The sequence below is a fragment of the Ambystoma mexicanum genome, chromosome 1q, assembly GCF_040938575.1.
Source record: "Ambystoma mexicanum isolate Mex_15411 chromosome 1q, UKY_AmexF1_1, whole genome shotgun sequence".
NCBI classification, from domain to species: Eukaryota; Metazoa; Chordata; class Amphibia; order Caudata; family Ambystomatidae; genus Ambystoma; species Ambystoma mexicanum.
In genome coordinates, this window is record NC_090922.1 from 1,540,272,194 (window position 1) to 1,540,290,457 (window position 18,264).

The window sequence follows — 18,264 nt, forward strand, 5'->3', positions numbered from 1 at the left end:
CAACACGCATGCTCTGTTTATGTCCTTCGTGGGCGCGCATGATTAATCTTACTCTCTGTAATGCGCATCCTCTGGAGAGTGACCCATCTGCGCATGCTCCGCTCAATCGCATTTTTCTGACGAGCCTTTCTACAAAACCTCCTTTCTACACAAACTCGGGTTGCGCGGCTTTCTGAAATGCGCATGCTCGCTCCAGTGACTTTTTCTGCGCATGCTTGGCTGATTGGTTATTATCAATGCGCGTGCTCCCGTGATCAGTGTCAATGCGCATGCTCTAGTGATAATTATGTATACAGTGCGCATGCTCAATGCATCCAAATTTGCAGGGCACATGCTTGGGGTATCAGTATCTCGGTACTGCGCATGCTCGTTGCTTTGCTGCTGAAGGCAGTAATTTGGGGTCTTCAGTAACATTACGAGGCTCTATTTGTATTTTATTTCTCTGAGCGGTGGGTGTGTCCCTGGGGTCCCCCAGTCTCCCCTCTTCCTTTCCCACAGCTCAGGATCTAGGGTGAAAACGCTGCAGAAGCGAGGAAGCAGTGATTATGCCATAATGTGCTGCAGATGAATGACAGCGGCCAGTCTACACCCCTGTGGTGAGAAGAGTCTATAACAGGCATCTGTGCTATGGGGGGGGGGGGGGGGGGGTAGTCTACACCCCTGGCCTGGGGTGAGAAGAGTCTATAGGAGGCATCTCTCGCCTTGCCTCTGCTTTCCCTTCTCAAGCCTTTCTCCTGTCTGTGCTATGGGGAGGGGGGGTAGTCTACACCCCTGGGGTGAGAAGAGTCTATAGGGGGCATCTCGCCTTGTCTCTGCTTTCCCTTCTCAGGCCTTTCTCCTGTCTGTGCTGGGGGGGAGGGGGGGTAGTCTACACCCCTGGGGTGAGAAGAGTCTATAGGGGGCATCTCTCGCCTTGCCTCTGCTTTCCCTTCTCAAGCCTTTCTCCTGTCTGTGCTATGGGGGGCTAGTCTACACCCTGTGGTGAGAAGAGCCTATAGGAGGCACCTTGCCTTGCCTCTGCTTTCCCTTCTCAAGCCTTTCTCCTGTCTGTGCTATGGGGGTGGGGGATAGTCTACACCCCTGTGGTGAGAAGAGTCTATAGGAGGCATCTTGCATTGTCTCTGCTTTCCCTTCTCAAGGCTTTCTCCTGTCTGTGTTATGGGGGGTAGTCTACACCCCTGGGGTGAGAAGAGTCTATAGGAGGCATCTCGCCTTGTCTCTGTGTCTCTGCTTTCCCTTCTCTAGCCTTTCTCCCGTCTGTGCTATGGGGGGTGATTCTACACCCCTGTGGTGAGAAGAGTCTATAGGAGGCATCTTGCTCTGTCTCCGCTTTCCCTTCTCAAGCCTTTCTCCTGTCTGTGCTATGGGGGGGGGTAGTCTACACCCCTGGGGTGAGAAGAGTCTATAGAAGGCATCTCGCCTTGTCTCTGCTTTTCCTTCACAATCCTTTCTCCTGTCTGTGCTATGGGGGTTGGTGGGTAGTCTACACCCCTGGGATGAGAAGAGTCTATAGGAGGCATCTTGCCTTGCCTCTGCTTTCCCTTCTAAGGCCTTTCTCCTGTATGTGCTATGGGGGGGAGGGGTAGTCTACACCCCTGTGGGGAGAATAATCTGTAGGAGGCATCTTGCCTTGCCTCTGCTTTCCCTTCTCAAGCCTTTCTCCTGTCTGTGCTATGGGGGGGTAGTCTACACCCCTGGGGTGAGAAGAGTCTATAGAAGGCATCTCGCCTTGTCTCTGCTTTTCCTTCACAATCCTTTCTCCTGTCTGTGCTATGGGGGTTGGTGGGTAGTCTACACCCCTGGGATGAGAAGAGTCTATAGGAGGCATCTTGCCTTGCCTCTGCTTTCCCTTCTAAGGCCTTTCTCCTGTATGTGCTATGGGGGGGAGGGGTAGTCTACACCCCTGTGGGGAGAATAGTCTGTAGGAGGCATCTTGCCTTGCCTCTGCTTTCCCTTCTCAAGTCTTTCTCCTGTCTGTGCTAGGGGGGGGTTAGTCTACACCCCTGTGGTGAGAAGAGTCTATAGGAGGCATCTTGCCTTGTCTCTGCTTTCCCTTCTCAAGCCTTTCTCCTGTCTGTGTTATGGGGGGGGGTAGTCTACACCCCTGGGGTGAGAAGAGTCTATAGGAGGCATCTCGCCTTGTCTCTGCTTTCCCTTCTCAAGCCTTTCTCCTGTCTGTGTTATGGGGGGGGTAGTCTACACCCCTGGGGTGATAAGAGTCTATAGGAGGCATCTCGCCTTGTCTCTGTGTTTCTGCTTTCCCTTCTCAAGCCTTTCTCCTGTCAGTGCTATGGGGGTGGGGGATAGTCTACACCCCTGTGGTGAGAAGAGTCTACAGGAGGCATCTTGCCCTGCCTCTGCTTTCCCTTCTCAAGCCTTTCTCCTGTCTGTGCTAGGTGGGGTCTACACCCCTGTGGTGAGAAGAGTCTATAGGAGGCATCTCGCCTTGTCTCTGCTTTCCCTTCTCAGGCCTTTCTCCTGTCTGTGCTATGGGGGTTGGGGGGGTAGTCTACACCCCTGTGGTGAGACGAATCTATAGGAGGCATCTTGCCTTGTCTCCGCTTTCCCTACTCAAGCCTTTGTCCTGTCTGTGCTATGGGGGGGGCGTAGTCTACACTCCTGTGGTGAGAAGAGTCTATAGGAGGCATCTTTCCTTGTCTTTGCTTTCCCTTCTCAAGCCTTTCTCCTGTCTGTGCTATGGGGGGGGGGGGAGTCTACACTCCTGTGGTGAGAAGAGTCTATAGGAGGCATCTTGCCTTGCCTCTGCTTTCCCATCTGAAGCCTTTCTCCAGTCTGGGCAATGGGGGTTCGGGTTTCCGAGGGTGGCAGTGTGGTGGGGCATGGGGGGATATAGGTAGCTCCCTCTTTGGATATTTCGATTATATATGTAAATGTTTGCAGTATTTACTTGAGATCATTCTTATTGTAGATGAATTAATCATATGATGATGTTTGCTTCCTCCAGACCTGAACACTCTACTGGTGTGACCTCGTGTTCATCAATAAGTAAGAAGCACAGACTACAAAAGGTAACTACTGTCTCTCTGCACACATTGTGCTTTTCTTATGAGGAGCTAGCCTCCTGCCCTGCCTACCTGTGCCCCTGCCCCCTTACTTCTTCAATTTTTCTACTCTTCTTCCTCCCCTGGGACCAAGTGCTGAACCAGAAGTGGCCCTGGAGAATGTTTTCAAAGTGGCCCAATGTTGCACTGAGGAGAGAGGCATAACAAGCAATCCCAACCCTCAACTGAGAGTTTGAATGGGGGCAAAAGGGTGCATTTCAATGCACATTATCTCTAAAAAGTGATACAAAATGTGTGTTTTAAACTTGTTAATCATAGAGCTGATGCAGACAAATTTGCTTTTCCACCCAAGCCAAAGGCCTATAGATATCCAGTAATCTTTGTTCCCCTGCCACCTTTGCCCCTTTCATAACTCATAGCTTAATAAGCTGACCTGGCAGCAATCAAAACCAGCTCTGTTGAAGTTCCCCTCCTCCCCCATCCTTCTGGACACAATAATGAATAACATCAGCATTCACAGTGATGGTATTTGTGTTCTAGCAAAGGCTCAAGGCCCGATCTAATAATAGCAGGCACGAGGCTTGTTTACTACCTTTATCATAGATGTAGGACACAGAGCAGGTACATCTACCCCAGGATAGGCACAGGGCCTGATCTAATAATAGCAGGCACGAGGCTGGCTTACTACCTTTATTATAGATGAAGGACACAGGGCAGGTGCATCTACCCCAGCATAGGCTCAAGGCCTGATCTAATAATAGCAGGCATGAGGCTGGCTTACTACCTTTATTGTAGATGCGGGACACAGGTACATCTACCCCAGCATAGGCTCAAGGCCGGATCTAATAATAGCAGGCATGAGGCTGGCTTACTACCTTTATTGTAGATGCGGGACACAGGTACATCTACCCCAGCATAGGCTCAAGGCCGGATCTAATAATAGTAGGCACGAGGCTGGCTTACTACCTTTATTATAGATGTAGGACACAGAGCAGGTACATCTACCCCAGGATAGGCACAGGGCCCCTTCTCAGCACTGAGTATGTCTGTTTACCAGCTCTGTAGTCCGGCTTTGCTGGTAAAGATGCAGCTCGGGTATCCTCAGTCACTCTGCGAAGTTCTGAGCAGTGGTTTTGTTCCTGAGACCTCTTGCCCTCTCTCTTGCTCATTTACACCACAAATGCTGTATGGTGAAAATGGAGCACAAATGAAGCAGTATGGCTAGTCCACACCCTTGTAGTGAAAAAGGAGAATTTTTTTTAGGCGACACGTTGACTTGTCTGTGCTTTTCCAATGCAACCCTTCCATTAAGCATTTCTCCTGTGTATTTGATGGAGGGTGGGTTATTAGGGTACAGGATGAGATATGTAGCTCTTTCTTTGGACATTTTGATTATATATTTTCTCCATTATATAAATGCTTGCAGTATGAAGATGAATTAATCGTATAATGTTTGCTTTCCACAGGGTTGAATACATTATTGGTGTGCTGTCGTGTTTAGCAAAAGTAAGAAGCACAGACTTCAAAAGGTAAATAACTGCTGTAATATTTGTATGTCTCTCTGCATACATTGCTCTTTGCTTATTAGACAGCTTGTCTCCTGCCCTGCTTGCCCGTGCTCTCCCTGTTACCTCTTCCATTTCTCTACTCTTCTTCCTCCCCTCGTGCTAAGCACTGGACTAAGAACCATAAGTAGCCCTGGAAAATGTTTTCAAAGTGGCCCCATGTCGCACCGAATATAGAAGCATAAGAAGCAATCCCAGCCCCTTAACAAGACTTTAAGTGGGGGTATAAATGTGTATTTCAAAGCACAATATCTATATACAATGATTAAAATGCAATCCCAGAATCACTGCCCCCCTTCGCCTCTGTCACAACCCATAACTTGATAGTTGACCTGGTTGCAATCAAAAACCATCTATCTAAGCACCCCTCATCTATGCTGGACACAAAATAATGAACAGATGGCTTTTCAAGCGCAACATAAGCATTTCACAATGAGAGTATTTGTGTTCTAGGATATGTACAGGATCCGTTCTATTGATAGGTACGCAGCAGGTGCACGGGCTGTAGTATTGATGTAGGTCTCGGAGCAGGTACATCTACCCCAGCATAGACACCAAACTCAGATTAGTAGCCTCATGGAATGTGTAAGTGCCCAAGCATGGAAACAGTATCCAGAGAGGAATCCAAATGCAAGATCCAAATGCCATAGCATAAATACAGGATATGGCAGCCACATGGAAGATGCACATACCATAGCCTAAGCAAGCGATATGGATTAGCAATTATCAGAAAGGTGGACTTTCCTGATAATAGATTGAGTGATAACTATGGCCCCCTTCTAAGTACAATCAGCTTTATTTTGGTAATCAATATACACACCACCTACAATCAATATACACATTAGAGGGCATTGGTTTTCAAGTGGTGTTGCCACGAGTGAGCCAAGACTTTGTGGTATGCAATATATGTGTGGTATTATATATGTAGCAACACTATTGCCAGTTTAACAACGAGTGATCATTTTTGAAGAACATAGCCTGACAACTAAATCATTCTTGGGGGCTGCATGTCCCTGGGCCATGGGTACCAACCCTAGGTGCTCTCTGCATAAAGAATAAGGTTGGTGTGGAGTTGTGCTGAGAGTAAAGGGAGGTATCAGGCTGGGGGTGGAAGGTAGGACACACACCTTACAGCTGGTATTAGGCAGAACATGTGCTAAGGTTTTGTTTTCAATAGTAGGTAAACTACCGCATGTGAGGAGATCCTCACACACTCTGCTCTACTGCTGATTCCGGTGCAACCACAGATCTCAGACCCAGCGGCATTCCTGCAGCTACATGATCTAGTTCCTTACTGTAGTAAGCAGTGGGCCTGTAATGGAAAATCCAAAGCAGACCCTTCTCATGGCAATAGAAAGTAAATCCCTTTCTGGAATCTGAAGTTCCAAAGCAGGAGGTTCAAGTAGACATGATTTTATCATCGGTAAGTCTTCCTCAGCCTTTGGAGTCCGTTTTCAGGGTAAACTATTTCCGCGGTTTGACTATTTCAGCATAACCTATAATCCACTACCGCCAGTAACCAACTATCCCCAAAAATGCTCCCATTTTGTTTTTCTTTATTATGATGGTACTTATTGGATGCAGACCTAGCTTCAGAAAGCAACAGAGCGTAGGTGAAAGAACATGGTGAGGGAATCAGAAAAACAAGTGTGCAGGGAGATAACACTTGAGGAGGGGAAGGAAGAACACAGTGAGGGAAGCAGAAAAACAAATGTGCCTTGAGAACACTAGAGGAGGGGAAGGAGAGAAATTCATCAGCAAAGTATTTACAACAACCTTGGGAAGATACAGTGGGGTGCATATCACCCAATCTCAGGTAGAGTGGCGAGCAGTCGGTGTGTCATCCTAGGTGTCAGGCAGGAGGCATTTCTTTCAGAGGAGGGTCTTTAGCTCCTTTGTGTGACAGTCTGAGGTTTAGGGATTTTATAAATGGCCTATTTTCGTGAGGGGGGATATGAAGCAATAACCTTTCATAATATGATTTCCTGGATAATGAACTCTCTCTGGACACAATTGTAACTTCTGTTTGGATGCTTTATGCCCTCTCTCAGCCAGGGAAGTCATTCGTACCTTTGTGTCTTGCTTACAGGCTACATATGATGGTGACACCATCAACAAGTCATCGACGTACTGGATTAACAGTGGCATGCCAGGTAATATTCTCATCTAAATCCTTCTTTAGCTGTTGTGAGAAGAGGGTGGGGGACTCTGTATATCCTTTGGGTGATCTTGCCCAGGTGTGTTGGGCTCCTGTTAGCCAAAATGACAATATTGACTCTCTTTATGTGTGGGGACAGAGAAGAATGCTGAACAAAGATCCAATGGGTGGAATCGGGGGGGGGGATGGGATGCATGGAAGAATGTGCAGGGTTTGGCGCCACTGGGCATGAAGGGATTGTGCATTAATGTCCCTCAAACCTTGAACAAAACCGTAGGTGACCCTCCCAGGCTTTTTCACATGGAGTATTGGGATATTACACGGGTTGCTAGTAGTGACTGACACTGAGGAATATGGGGGGAGTCTCTTGAATGGGTCGACTTTAATCCTAAGAGGTTCAGCTGTGTGAATGAGGTAACCTAAAGGAAACAGATATATGGAGTAATTCATGGAATAAATGTGCGCCGAAAAGGGGAGCGCAAGTGTGAAAACCACAGCGCACGCGTGCCAAAGCCGCGCACGCAGACGTTGATCGGTTCATGGAATGCGCTGCGTTAGTAAAAGCTGGCATGTGTGCCAAATCCGTGGTTGGGGCACGCGGGCGCACACTTAACTAAGCGGCTTGCGCTACGCGCAGAGGGAAAGCGTACATAGTGTAGCGCACACAAGAAAAGTGGGCGTAACACGGGGCATAACACGCAGAATTGGGAACAATGTGTGAAAATGTGGGCGTTATGGGTAAGTACAGGAGGTAAATGCTCGCAACGCCCACACGCGCGCTAACAACACGTATTCATGGAATAGAACAGGGGAAAGACGTGTGCCAAAAAAGACGCGCTAATCCGGAAACACGTACGCCAGCAGGAAGCAGGCGAAAGTGGCCACGCGCAGCATAAAAGTGCGTGCAAACAACAAACAAGCTCCGACGCTACGATGAATATACCATTCCTCACAGCAGTGGTCGTGTGACACCGCACGAGGAGGAGGATAGCCAGTCCCTGCATTTTTTCACCCGGGACCAGCCTTTTTGGGATCCCTGATGACAAGGTGTATGGGAGGTACAGGTTTCCACCACACATAATCCTAGACCTGGTGAGGGAGTGGGAGGATGACCTCACATCACCCACCCTGTGCTCGCAAGCACTGAGCCTCTTGGAAAAGGTGCTCAATGTACTGCACTTCTTGGCTACTGGTTCATTTCAGCGGACAAGTGCCATAGTGGGGGTTGTGTCACAGGCCACGCAGTCATGCTGCCTACACCAGGTGTTGGCCATCATGACTACACGCCCCTCAGTCCGCAGGCATATATACATGCCCAGAACACCCGCAGAAAGGCAGGCTGTTGTCCAGCAATTTTATGGGGTGGCACACTTCCCCAAAGTACTAGGTGCCATTGATTGCACCCATGTGGCTCTACGTCCACCAAGGGCCACTGAGCACATCTATCTGAACTGCATGCACTGTCATTCCATCAACGTGCAGATTGTATGTGATGCCAAGGGAATTATCACCTCATTATATGCCAACTATCCAGGGTCCACCCATGATAGTTTCATATTCAGAATGTCACCCCTACACCGGGACTTGGAAGCTGGCCGGCATGGCGACACATGGCTAATTGGTGAGTATAAATGCCTCTTTACATGCATGCATGTCAGAAACTGAGAAATGGGAAAACCCCACTAATGACAACCATTATCACCTCCCCAGGGGACAGTGCCTACCCTCTGAGCACCTACATGATGACGCCAATTCGGAACCCCACCACACCACCCGAGGTAAGATACAACACAACCCATATTGCAACCGGGGCATAGTGGAGCGCACATTCGGAGTGCTCAAGTCACGCTTTCGCTCCCTTGACCGCTCTTGTGGGCAGCTGCTATATGCGCCCCCAGTAGTGTGCAGGATCATAGTGGCAGCATGTGTCCTGCACAACGTTGCAACACGCAGGCGCGTGCCGGTGGACATGGTGGTGCCCCCCACATCCCTAACCACATGCACAGCCGCTGCGCATGGGAGGTGAAAGGGCACATGGTGAGGCAGCCCGTACCCAGCTTGTGGCAAATTACTTCACATAAAATCCCACCCCTGCGGAGTACATACAGGCCTGGCACATACCAGCTGACAATCAATGATGATGACAAAAGGGACAGTCAACTGTCACAACCATACGAGCCTGAGATTGTTCACCTGGAAATGTTACATTGTGTCCACCCCTACTTACTTAAAGACACCCAATGCTGTGTCACAAAAAGACACACATTCATGCAGCATGAATGACTACCCCCTTGCAAAATACCACATCAAAATAGTGGCATGTCACCCAACACCTCCCCAACACACCATGGCATGGCATGCAATGTGAAAAGCAACCAAATTAATGCACAACACATGACACGTGTCACCAAGTGCACTGTCCTAAATGTAAACACGCCACAGACAATTTGCTCTCAATAATGAATAAAAAAACACACATGAACAAATACCAGCAAGAGAAAACATCAGTACATGTTCAAACAGTGGCAATATATGAGAATTAAAAATCAAAGTTGTGCAAGTGTCACAACCTCACTAAGGCAGCACATCAACCCCTTCCAACTGCAGAGTGTTGGTGGTAGGCAACTGTTTCAGTGTACTGCATACAACATGAACTGCATCTGCAAAGTAGACGGGCTTGTTAAGACATGAAGAAGGTACATGTATATAAGAAAAAAGTCATGGATGTAGAAACATACATAAATCCACCATGCAGTGGAGATTTCTACAACAATACCCAATAGGGATGTATACACAGTTTTGACTACAGACTGTCCACACAACTTATGGGAGCCCAATGTCACTGTGTAAGTTATTGTCACTTGGTAACACCCTTTGCAAGCCCATGGAAAGGGGGAGCAGGAGGGGCGTGTGTGTCAGGAACCCAAGCATTTGACCCAAAGACAGGACAAACCTGCATGTGCCCAGCTGGAATACACAGTGGATGCCTACGGGAGCCACACAAAGCACCACACTGTTTAAAAAAAAAAGAAAATCAAAAATGCCCATGTGTGGACCGGGGAAGGGAGGCCACCCAGGAGGGGTGAGGTACAGGGTGCACCCCAACACCCACATGCGTGGATGTTGAGAAAAACAAAAATACCTCCATGGGCTCATGGCCTGCACGGCTATGTTACAGTGGGAGAACTGCCGTCGCTGTCCTCACCCTAAAGTGGTACATTAGAAGGTGGCCATGATATGGGAGGCAGACCACGCAAAGCCCTGGCATGCTCCTCCATGGCAGCAAGCATGCGGGTCTGAAAGGTTTGGTTCTGCAGGATGATGGTACGGAGATCCCCATGCAGCACCTCACGGGTAGTACGCATTTCTGCCTGCATGGGCTTGCGTGATGCCCGGATCTCCTGACGGATTGCCTGGAGCTCAGCTGAGAGTGTGCGTGTCAGCTGCTCCAGCTGCTGTTCTGACCTTGTACTCCGGGACTCCTCAAGTTCAACTGGCGTATTTCTGAGGGAGCTGTGTTCTAACCTCAGGGCTTCCCTGTGGGCCTGTGACTCTACAGATATGGCTGTGCGCAGAGTCTCCAGTCCAGCCCGTCGCTCCCTGTCGGATGCCAACATGTACTCCCTGTGTGAGTGGCAAATGGACTGTGTTGCCTGCTGCTGGAGCTCCATCTGCCTTTCAGGGGGGAGAATGGAAGTGGCCATTCTGTCCATTGCCTGAGCCATCATTTCACACAATGAATGGATGTGCTGCTATAGTGTACATGGAGTTCTCCCACACAGTATTGCCTGGTGGCGCACGGCCACCGCATTGGCGTGCACCACACCTGTTTGGGGCAAGGTGATGTGCACCTTGCTGTGTGTGCTGGCACTGCCTGAGGCTGCAGGACTGCATTCCTCCTTTGATCTGCTGGCCCAGGAACAGGAGCAAATATTGTGGAGTGTGACCCTGCATCCGTAACCACCACAGGCGGACTTTCCAACACTGAATGCCCCATATAGGGATCTACCCCGGTGCAGGTGGGTTGGACAGAACAGCATCCCTGCCAGAAACACTCACCTGCGACGGCACATATGTCTCAATGTCCGATTCAGCACCTGATTCATAGAGGTCTCCGGCGGTGTACCCAGAGACACCCGTTGACAGTATGGTCTGTAGGAGTAATGGGTTTTCACCCACCGCCACCCCACGTCCTCCACTGGTGCCCGGTTGTGGCTGTGAGTCCTCCTGGGTCTGCACCATCTCCTCCTCCTCAACAGCATCAAGTGCCTCATCTGCAAAAACATGAAAGATAACAAATGGAAGCAGGCATGAGCACCATAGCAGACACACATAGGCATGACGAGGCAGAGATCCAGTACATTAATGAGTTGGAAGGGGAGGCAAAAAGCACACACTGATGACTGCAAGATGGAAAACCAACACATGTGCTACATGCTGGATAGCACTGGCATCAAACATTAGCCTGTGAGTGGCATGGACAATCCACATACATGACACATGCCAGCACACAGACGGCACATACCATAGCCATGGCAGATTTGACAAGTACACCCAGATGGTAGCAAATCAGTACTGTCACCCATCCATGTGAGATGGACATCATGAAATTAAACATGTAAAAAAGAGTGAGAAAACACGCATGTGCCACACGTTGCAACAAAGCCAGTGTTCACTGATGCAGTGATGGCAGGCACATGGCTACATCAATGGTTGGTCACTTTGACATGAGAGGATACAATTGTCATGTTCAATATTCAAACAGGGCCCCACAATGATAGTGTAGGTGCACATTACTCAATCAGCCTGATCGTAGAAATCTTTCCCCTAATAAGTCAAGAAATGTGGGCCATTGTGTGGTGTAATCTCACCTGGCACTCAATCAGAACACATCACCCAAGCAACATACACATGATTGCACACACATGCATGTTCACTCACCGGACATTGCTTCAAGATCTGGTAGGTCTCCCACGCCTTGCATCTGATCCTCTGTGATGAATGCTCCAGCGACAGACTCCTGTTTAGTGAGTTGTTCCTCCTCTGGTGGAGACCCACCACCAGTCACCAGAGTAGAGGCATGATTTGAAGCCAGCTTGTTCTTTGCTCTACGTTTCAGGTAATTCCACCGCTTAGAGCAATCATCAGCTGTGCGCTTCACAAATCCAAGGGAACTAATGTGGTCCGCGATGGTCTGCCAGTGGGTCCTACGTTGAGCAGTCGTAGTCTTGCACCCTGCAGTCACCACCATTTTGTGGCCATGGGCCGACACATATCCCACAAGTGCATCTAGTTCTGCATCTTTGATACTAGGCTTCCTTGACGTGCCGGAGTGGGTAGCCGTGTCTGGGGTCCCAGTCTGTACTGCAAGAGCACCCTTCTTCCTCTTGGAAGGTGGTGGGACCTTGAGTGGCTTACGCTGCTTTGGTTGGTAGGGGCTGAAGCGCAGGTAGACTGGGCACTGGAAGTTGCCAAAGGCACGATGACCAAAGGTCTCACTGCAGGCATTGGCTGCTGGGTGATGTTGGCAGGACCAACCTCGGTGTGATGGACTTTGACCGACACTGTCCCGGCTGGGACACTCGGAGCTGGGGTGGATTGAGCTGCCTCTGCCCCTGCAGCCTCCTCACCCTGGCTACTTGGGGCAGCAGATGACATTGCTGCCCCAGATCCACGTGGCCTGGTGACAGCAACTTTCACCGCCACATGTGGCTTAGACTTGGTGACACGGAAGTCAGCCTGGTAGTCATCCTGTGCCGGTTCTGTTGACAATATGGGCCGGTTTAACAAAGGCTGAGCTGGGATGGTGTCCGCTACATCTCCCCGAACCATTGGGGGGGCATAGGTGTCCCTGATTTGTCCTCCACACACTGGCTTCTTGGGCCACCCTGTACATCCTTGCCACATCCCCTACCATGCCCACCTATTTGAGGTCGGCCACCTTTGCCTCCCTTACTGCTTGGTCGCCTCCCAACCATGGCACTGATGTTGTGCGTATGGGAGTTGCAGTAAACAATTTTCCTGGGCAATTGGGGTGAAAGGGGTAGGGTACTAGATGGAATTGGTACCCTAGTGCTCTAGCAAGGCTGTCTGTGACCCCTGGGGGAAGATGACGGGTCACGCAACGCACAGGCACCCCGAAAACAATATTTAATGTGCGCGCAACCCCTGGTAGACCACATGCGTGGCACCCAGAAACACAAAAATAAGCGTACGCATGGTACACGCAGCCTACAATGACCTCTGAATGGGTACGCGACACACGGGGGCAACCACAGTTGGAAAATATGTGCACGACTCACCGTCTGCCTGGAAAAAGAATGTGAACAAGACGCACTTTTGGCGGGTGTGTTGCGTTGGCAACACACCCGCCAAAAGAAGAATTGAACGCTGTCTGAGTAAACAGGGAGTACGGATTGGAACTGTTGTGAAGTTATCGCGTGTGAACCGACAAGAAGTACAAGAATCACCCGCTCGCCCTCCACAAAAAGCACGTACAAGAAAATGGCATCCTACACGTACCTTTTAAGCCAGCCCACATGTGCAACGTCACTTACTCGTGTACATGCTAAGGGCCTTTCCTCCAATTGCACGCAGTGACACCCAGACGTGCAGTTTTTGCACGTGTACAATCAACATGCACCCGTGTTGAGGGAAACGCCCTTGCGTGTCACGTCACAGACGCGCTTATGCGATAAGGACCTTTCCTTGAATTACATGCAGACGTTCAGTTTTTTCACCTGCCAAATCACTCTGTATCAAGCTGGCCACGCAACAACACACGGAAGACCACGCTCCTGCCCAGAAGGCCATTTTCCTGCCCCCCAGAGCCACGAGCATACTCCCACCTGCCATCTGCTGCTGCCTTCCTGCCTGCTGCCCACATGCCCTGCTGTTTGGTGCCTGCACGTCAGCCATCTGCAGGGGTGCAGTTGCTGTGACCACCCCTGCTGGAACAGAAGACTCCCGACTGGTATAAAATCGCTCCACAGCCCAGCCCCAGGACCCAGTTGCCCACCCACACCTGCCTCTGGGGTTGTCATGTCGGACACAACACCATCTGGCACCACTGGCAACCCCCAGCCAGAGAGGCAGAGGGCTAACAGCTTCAGTGCCAGTGATGTTGGTATCCTGGTGGAGCAAGTCCTGGGGCAGTATGATGCCCTCTTTGGAAGTTTGCGCGCCAACAATGAAGGACGGAAGAGGATCTGGATGGACATCGTGATTGCCATCAACGTGGAGGGGGTGGCAGTCTGCGACATTCAACATGTCCAGAAGCGCTGGGAGGACTTCAGGTCCAGGACCCTCAACAAGGCCCGGCGCCTCTTGAAGACAGCGGATGCCGAGGGGTGCTGGGTCCGCCTACCCAACAACCAGATGAGGGTCCTGGAACGTATACGCCCAGCACTCTACCTCCACGTCCTTGAGAGGCAGACCCGTCTGGAGTCGAGCGGTAAGTGTACATGCATACTGATTGGACGCTGTGCATGTTGAGGTGTGGGAGGAGTGTGCAGGTTGTACATATGTCTGTGTAGGGCCTTGTATGCATGTGTATGTACAGGGAAATGAGCCTGCCGCATGTGAGTCCTCTCATGTCTGAGACACATCGATGGTGTATGTGTTGGTAAGCATGCTGGCCAAATGCAGGTGTGGGTGCACACATTTTTACATTTCTGTGTATGGACAGTGGCATAGTTGTGGTGTCACACATGGATGGTGGTTCCACCTGCATGTATCTGCACTATGTACATGTGCATGTGTGTTTATTTGACAAGTGTGCAACTGTGATACACCATGGATGCATGTGACACTGACATGTAGGAGGCTGATTGCCAGATGTGACATGGATGGTGATGATATCACTGCGACAGGTGGTGGAGATGTACAGATGCATGTATGTCTGGTGGCGTGTGCGCATGTGTTCTGCACTCCCAGTGTTGCATGTGAGGGGAGGCTCACCTTCGGCTGCTCATGCTGTTGTTTGTGTATGGATGGTGCTGCCTGGTGCAACATTCCTGTTGATGTGCTCATGTGTGTGAGTTGAAATGATGTGTGTTGGGGAGTGTGATGCCATGTCTGAAGTTTGACACTGCCACTCATGTACCATCCAGGTTGGTGGGGGGTTTGGTTGAGTAGGAGGCCGTAGAAGGAACACACACGGGGTCTGGAGGGGGGATTCCACTGGTGCTGGTGGTGCAGTCGAGGGACAGGAACAGGAGGAAGCACAGGCTACCACGGAGGTGCCTGTGTGTAATCCTGTCCCCGATCCTGTGACTGCATCATCCCGCACCAGCAGGGATGCTTACGTCAAGACCCGTTCTCAGGGAGGGGATGAGCGCACAACAACTGTCCTTCCTCTCCCTGCGGACGTGGCAATCCGGGACCAAGTTGAGCCTGTCCTGGCTGGGGTGGCGTTGCGTCAACGGGGCATGCGGGGTGACCTGCAGTGTTTTCGTGAAGACACTGCACGTTATCTCGGATGCCTCTTTGACCGCGTCGACCTACTTTAACAGGTCACTCGCGCTGGATTCTTCCATCTGCTGGACCTTGTACCGACCCCCTTCATACCTGAACCCCCTATGCGCCAGTCGTCCTCCGTGCCATCTTCCAGCCCATGTATCACCTGGGCAAACTCTGGAGCTGCCTCTGACCCAGCGGCCAGGCTGGTGTAGGACACATCCCTGCCACAGTCGGGAGTCAGAGGTCCAGCAGGGTTGGCCACACCAACAACTGCACCCCAGCAGGAGGAGGACATGCAGGCATCAAGAGGCAGGGCACAGGTACAGCAGGGGCAGGCATCGGCCGGAGGACAGGAGGACTCTGGATTGGAAGTGTCTTCCGTGTGGCAGCGGTTGGGCCAGCACATGATGCAGAGCGGCGGCGGGCGGAAGAGGTACAGCTCACAATGGTCAGGGTGGAGAACTCCATGCGCAGGGTGCTGAGGCGTTCCGAGTGCCTCAAGGCAATTTGCAGGGAGTTGGAGTTGGACATGGCGTTATCCCTGCAAAACCTCAGGGCCATGGAACAGGCCCGCCTCCAGGACATAGAACAGGAGTTCGATGATGCCCTGGCCTGGGAAATCGGCAAGTGAGCCGTAGGACGTGCCCGCCGCCACTGTATATAGTTAGTTAGTGTTAGCTTTCATTTTTGTTTTTCTTTCATTTGGGGCGCTTGGACTATGCCCCACCGTTTTGTAGATAGTTCTTTATTAGGTCGTTTTTTTTGTAGGTTTGATTTCAATAGTTGGGCTCATGGACCCTGGATTTGTTATTTGTATAAAGTTGAACAGTGGATTTATCATTTTTTTTTTTCACCATGGAGCAATGGATTTTACTTATTTCTTTCCCTGTAGATTTGCTTTGTTGGACGGAGACTTTGGACACATTTTCATTTGGATTTATTTGGATTCTGATTTCATATTTTTTTCATTTTGGGACATGCTGCATTTTATTTCTTATTTCTATTATTGTGTGTTTTCATTTGATTCCCTTAATTTTGTGTTGAATACATTTTTGTATCATACTTCAATGTGTTGTATTCTCTCATTGGTTTCAGGCATGTCACGATGTGGGTTTTCACATTCACTGGCACCCATTGTGTGTGTGTGTGAGACAGATGTGTTGATGTACATACATGCCATTTGGGTAGTATCATGTGATGGGCATTTCAATGTGGGGTGGATGTAATACTTGGTTGGTTCTTTGGGCAGGGGTGGCGTGCGGTGGGATTTGGGTGGCCATGAGAGCCATGATTGTGGATCATGATGACGTGTTGGGGGGGACATGAGTCGGGGCCTGCTGGCAGGTGCCCCTCACTGCCGGGTGGGTGGAGATGAAGGGGCACATGAGTTGGGGCCTGCTGGCAGGTGACCCTCACTGCCGGGTGGGTGGGGGTAGAAGGGGACATGAGTGGGTGCTCACTGGTGCATGGTGACATGTGGGCTGGCTGTGGGGCAGGCCCAGGGTGGATGGGCTACCTGCGGGGCATGGCCTAGGTGGATGGGCTGCCTGCAGGGCCTTGGGAGGGGGGAGAGGGCACACCTGGGAGGACCCACACTTCCAATTTGCATGTGAAACTCCCCGCACACCCCCAGAAATACACGTACCCCGCTCGCCCAGAGAAATCGCATGTGCAACTCCACGTGCACCCCTCAGAATACACGTAACCCGCTCTCCCAGCAAAATCGCGTGTGAAACTCCCTGCGCACCCCCAGTAATACACGTATCCCGCTCGCACAAGGCCTATCGTGTGTTAAACTTCCTGCTCACCCCTGTTATACACGTACCCCGCTTGCCCAAGGCCTATCGTCTGTATTGCTTCCCGCGCACCCCCAAAATACATGTACCCCACTCGCCCAAGCCCTATCGCATGTGAAACTTACCGCGCACCCCTCAGAATACACGTACCCCGCTCGCCCAAGACCTATCACGTGTATTACTTCCCACGCACCTCCCAAATACACGTACCCCGCCTGCCCAAGCCCTGTCGCATGTGAACTTCCCGCTCACCCCTCCGAATACACGTACCCCGCTCGCACAAGGCCTACCGCGTGTATTACTTCCCGCGCACCCATAAAATACACATACCCCGCTCGCCCAAGCCCTATCGCGTGTGAAACTTCCCGCGCACCCCTAAGAATACACGTACCCCGCTCGCCCAAGCCCTATCGCATGTGAAACTTCCTGTGCACCCCCAAAATACACGTACCCCACTCGCCCAAGCCCTATCGCGTATGAAACTTCCCACGCTCCCCCGTTATACACTACCCCGCTCGTCCAAGGCCTATCGCTTGTATTACTTCCCGCGCACCCCCAAAATACACGTACCCCGCTCGCACAAGGCCTATTGCGTGTTAAACTTCCCATGCACCCCTGTTATACACGTACCCCACTCGCCCAAAGTCTATCACATGTGTAACTTCCCTCGTACCCCCAAAATACACATACCCCGCTCGCCCAAGGCCTATCGCGTGTGAAACTTCCCGCTCACCCCCCAAATGCACTGTACCGGCCCTGTGAACTGGTGCAGGGTTAGCGCGGCCCTTTGCACTGCTTTGGGGATTTCAATGCCTTATCCTTTCGCAAGGGGCGTTTTCAGGGGTGTAACTGGCGCTGCGGGTTGTTCTCTTCGCCAGTGCTCAAAATGGCTTTGATATTCCATGAATACGCGGTGCGCCAGAATGCTGTTTAGCACACATGGCTGGCGCACGCTGGTGCATGCTACCTCTCTGCGCTGCTCGCGTACGCTGCCTCTGCGCTGAAATCTATGAATTACCCTGATAGTGTCAATAAATACTTCAAGTCATCCAAGCCTCCCTCTTCCCTTCTTGCTAAGTTACGCCCATGCCTACCTGGAGGGAAGCGAGAACTGCTTTGGTATTTACAGAAGGCACTCTCAGGAACACTCCGTCGGGCGTACACTATATAGTACATCTACGTTTACATAACAGATCCCGACCTAACAGATTTACCTGTGCCAGCCTGCTTAAGAGAAATGCCTGCCTGTCAGTAATGCATCC

The 18,264-nt window shown here is 50.8% G+C and overlaps 1 protein-coding gene across 1 annotated transcript in view; it reads left to right on the top strand.

Moving 5' to 3' along the window:
- Positions 1–383: 383 nt before the first annotated feature.
- Positions 384–18,264, top strand: part of LOC138563368 (zinc finger protein 850-like) — a 193,065-nt gene continuing 175,184 nt past the window's right edge. Inside the window, exons 1-4 of the mRNA XM_069642849.1 lie at positions 384–596; positions 2,966–3,029; positions 4,490–4,552; positions 6,678–6,741. The gene's annotated coding sequence lies outside the window, so the exon portion shown is untranslated. The remainder of the gene's footprint in view (positions 597–2,965; positions 3,030–4,489; positions 4,553–6,677; positions 6,742–18,264) is intronic.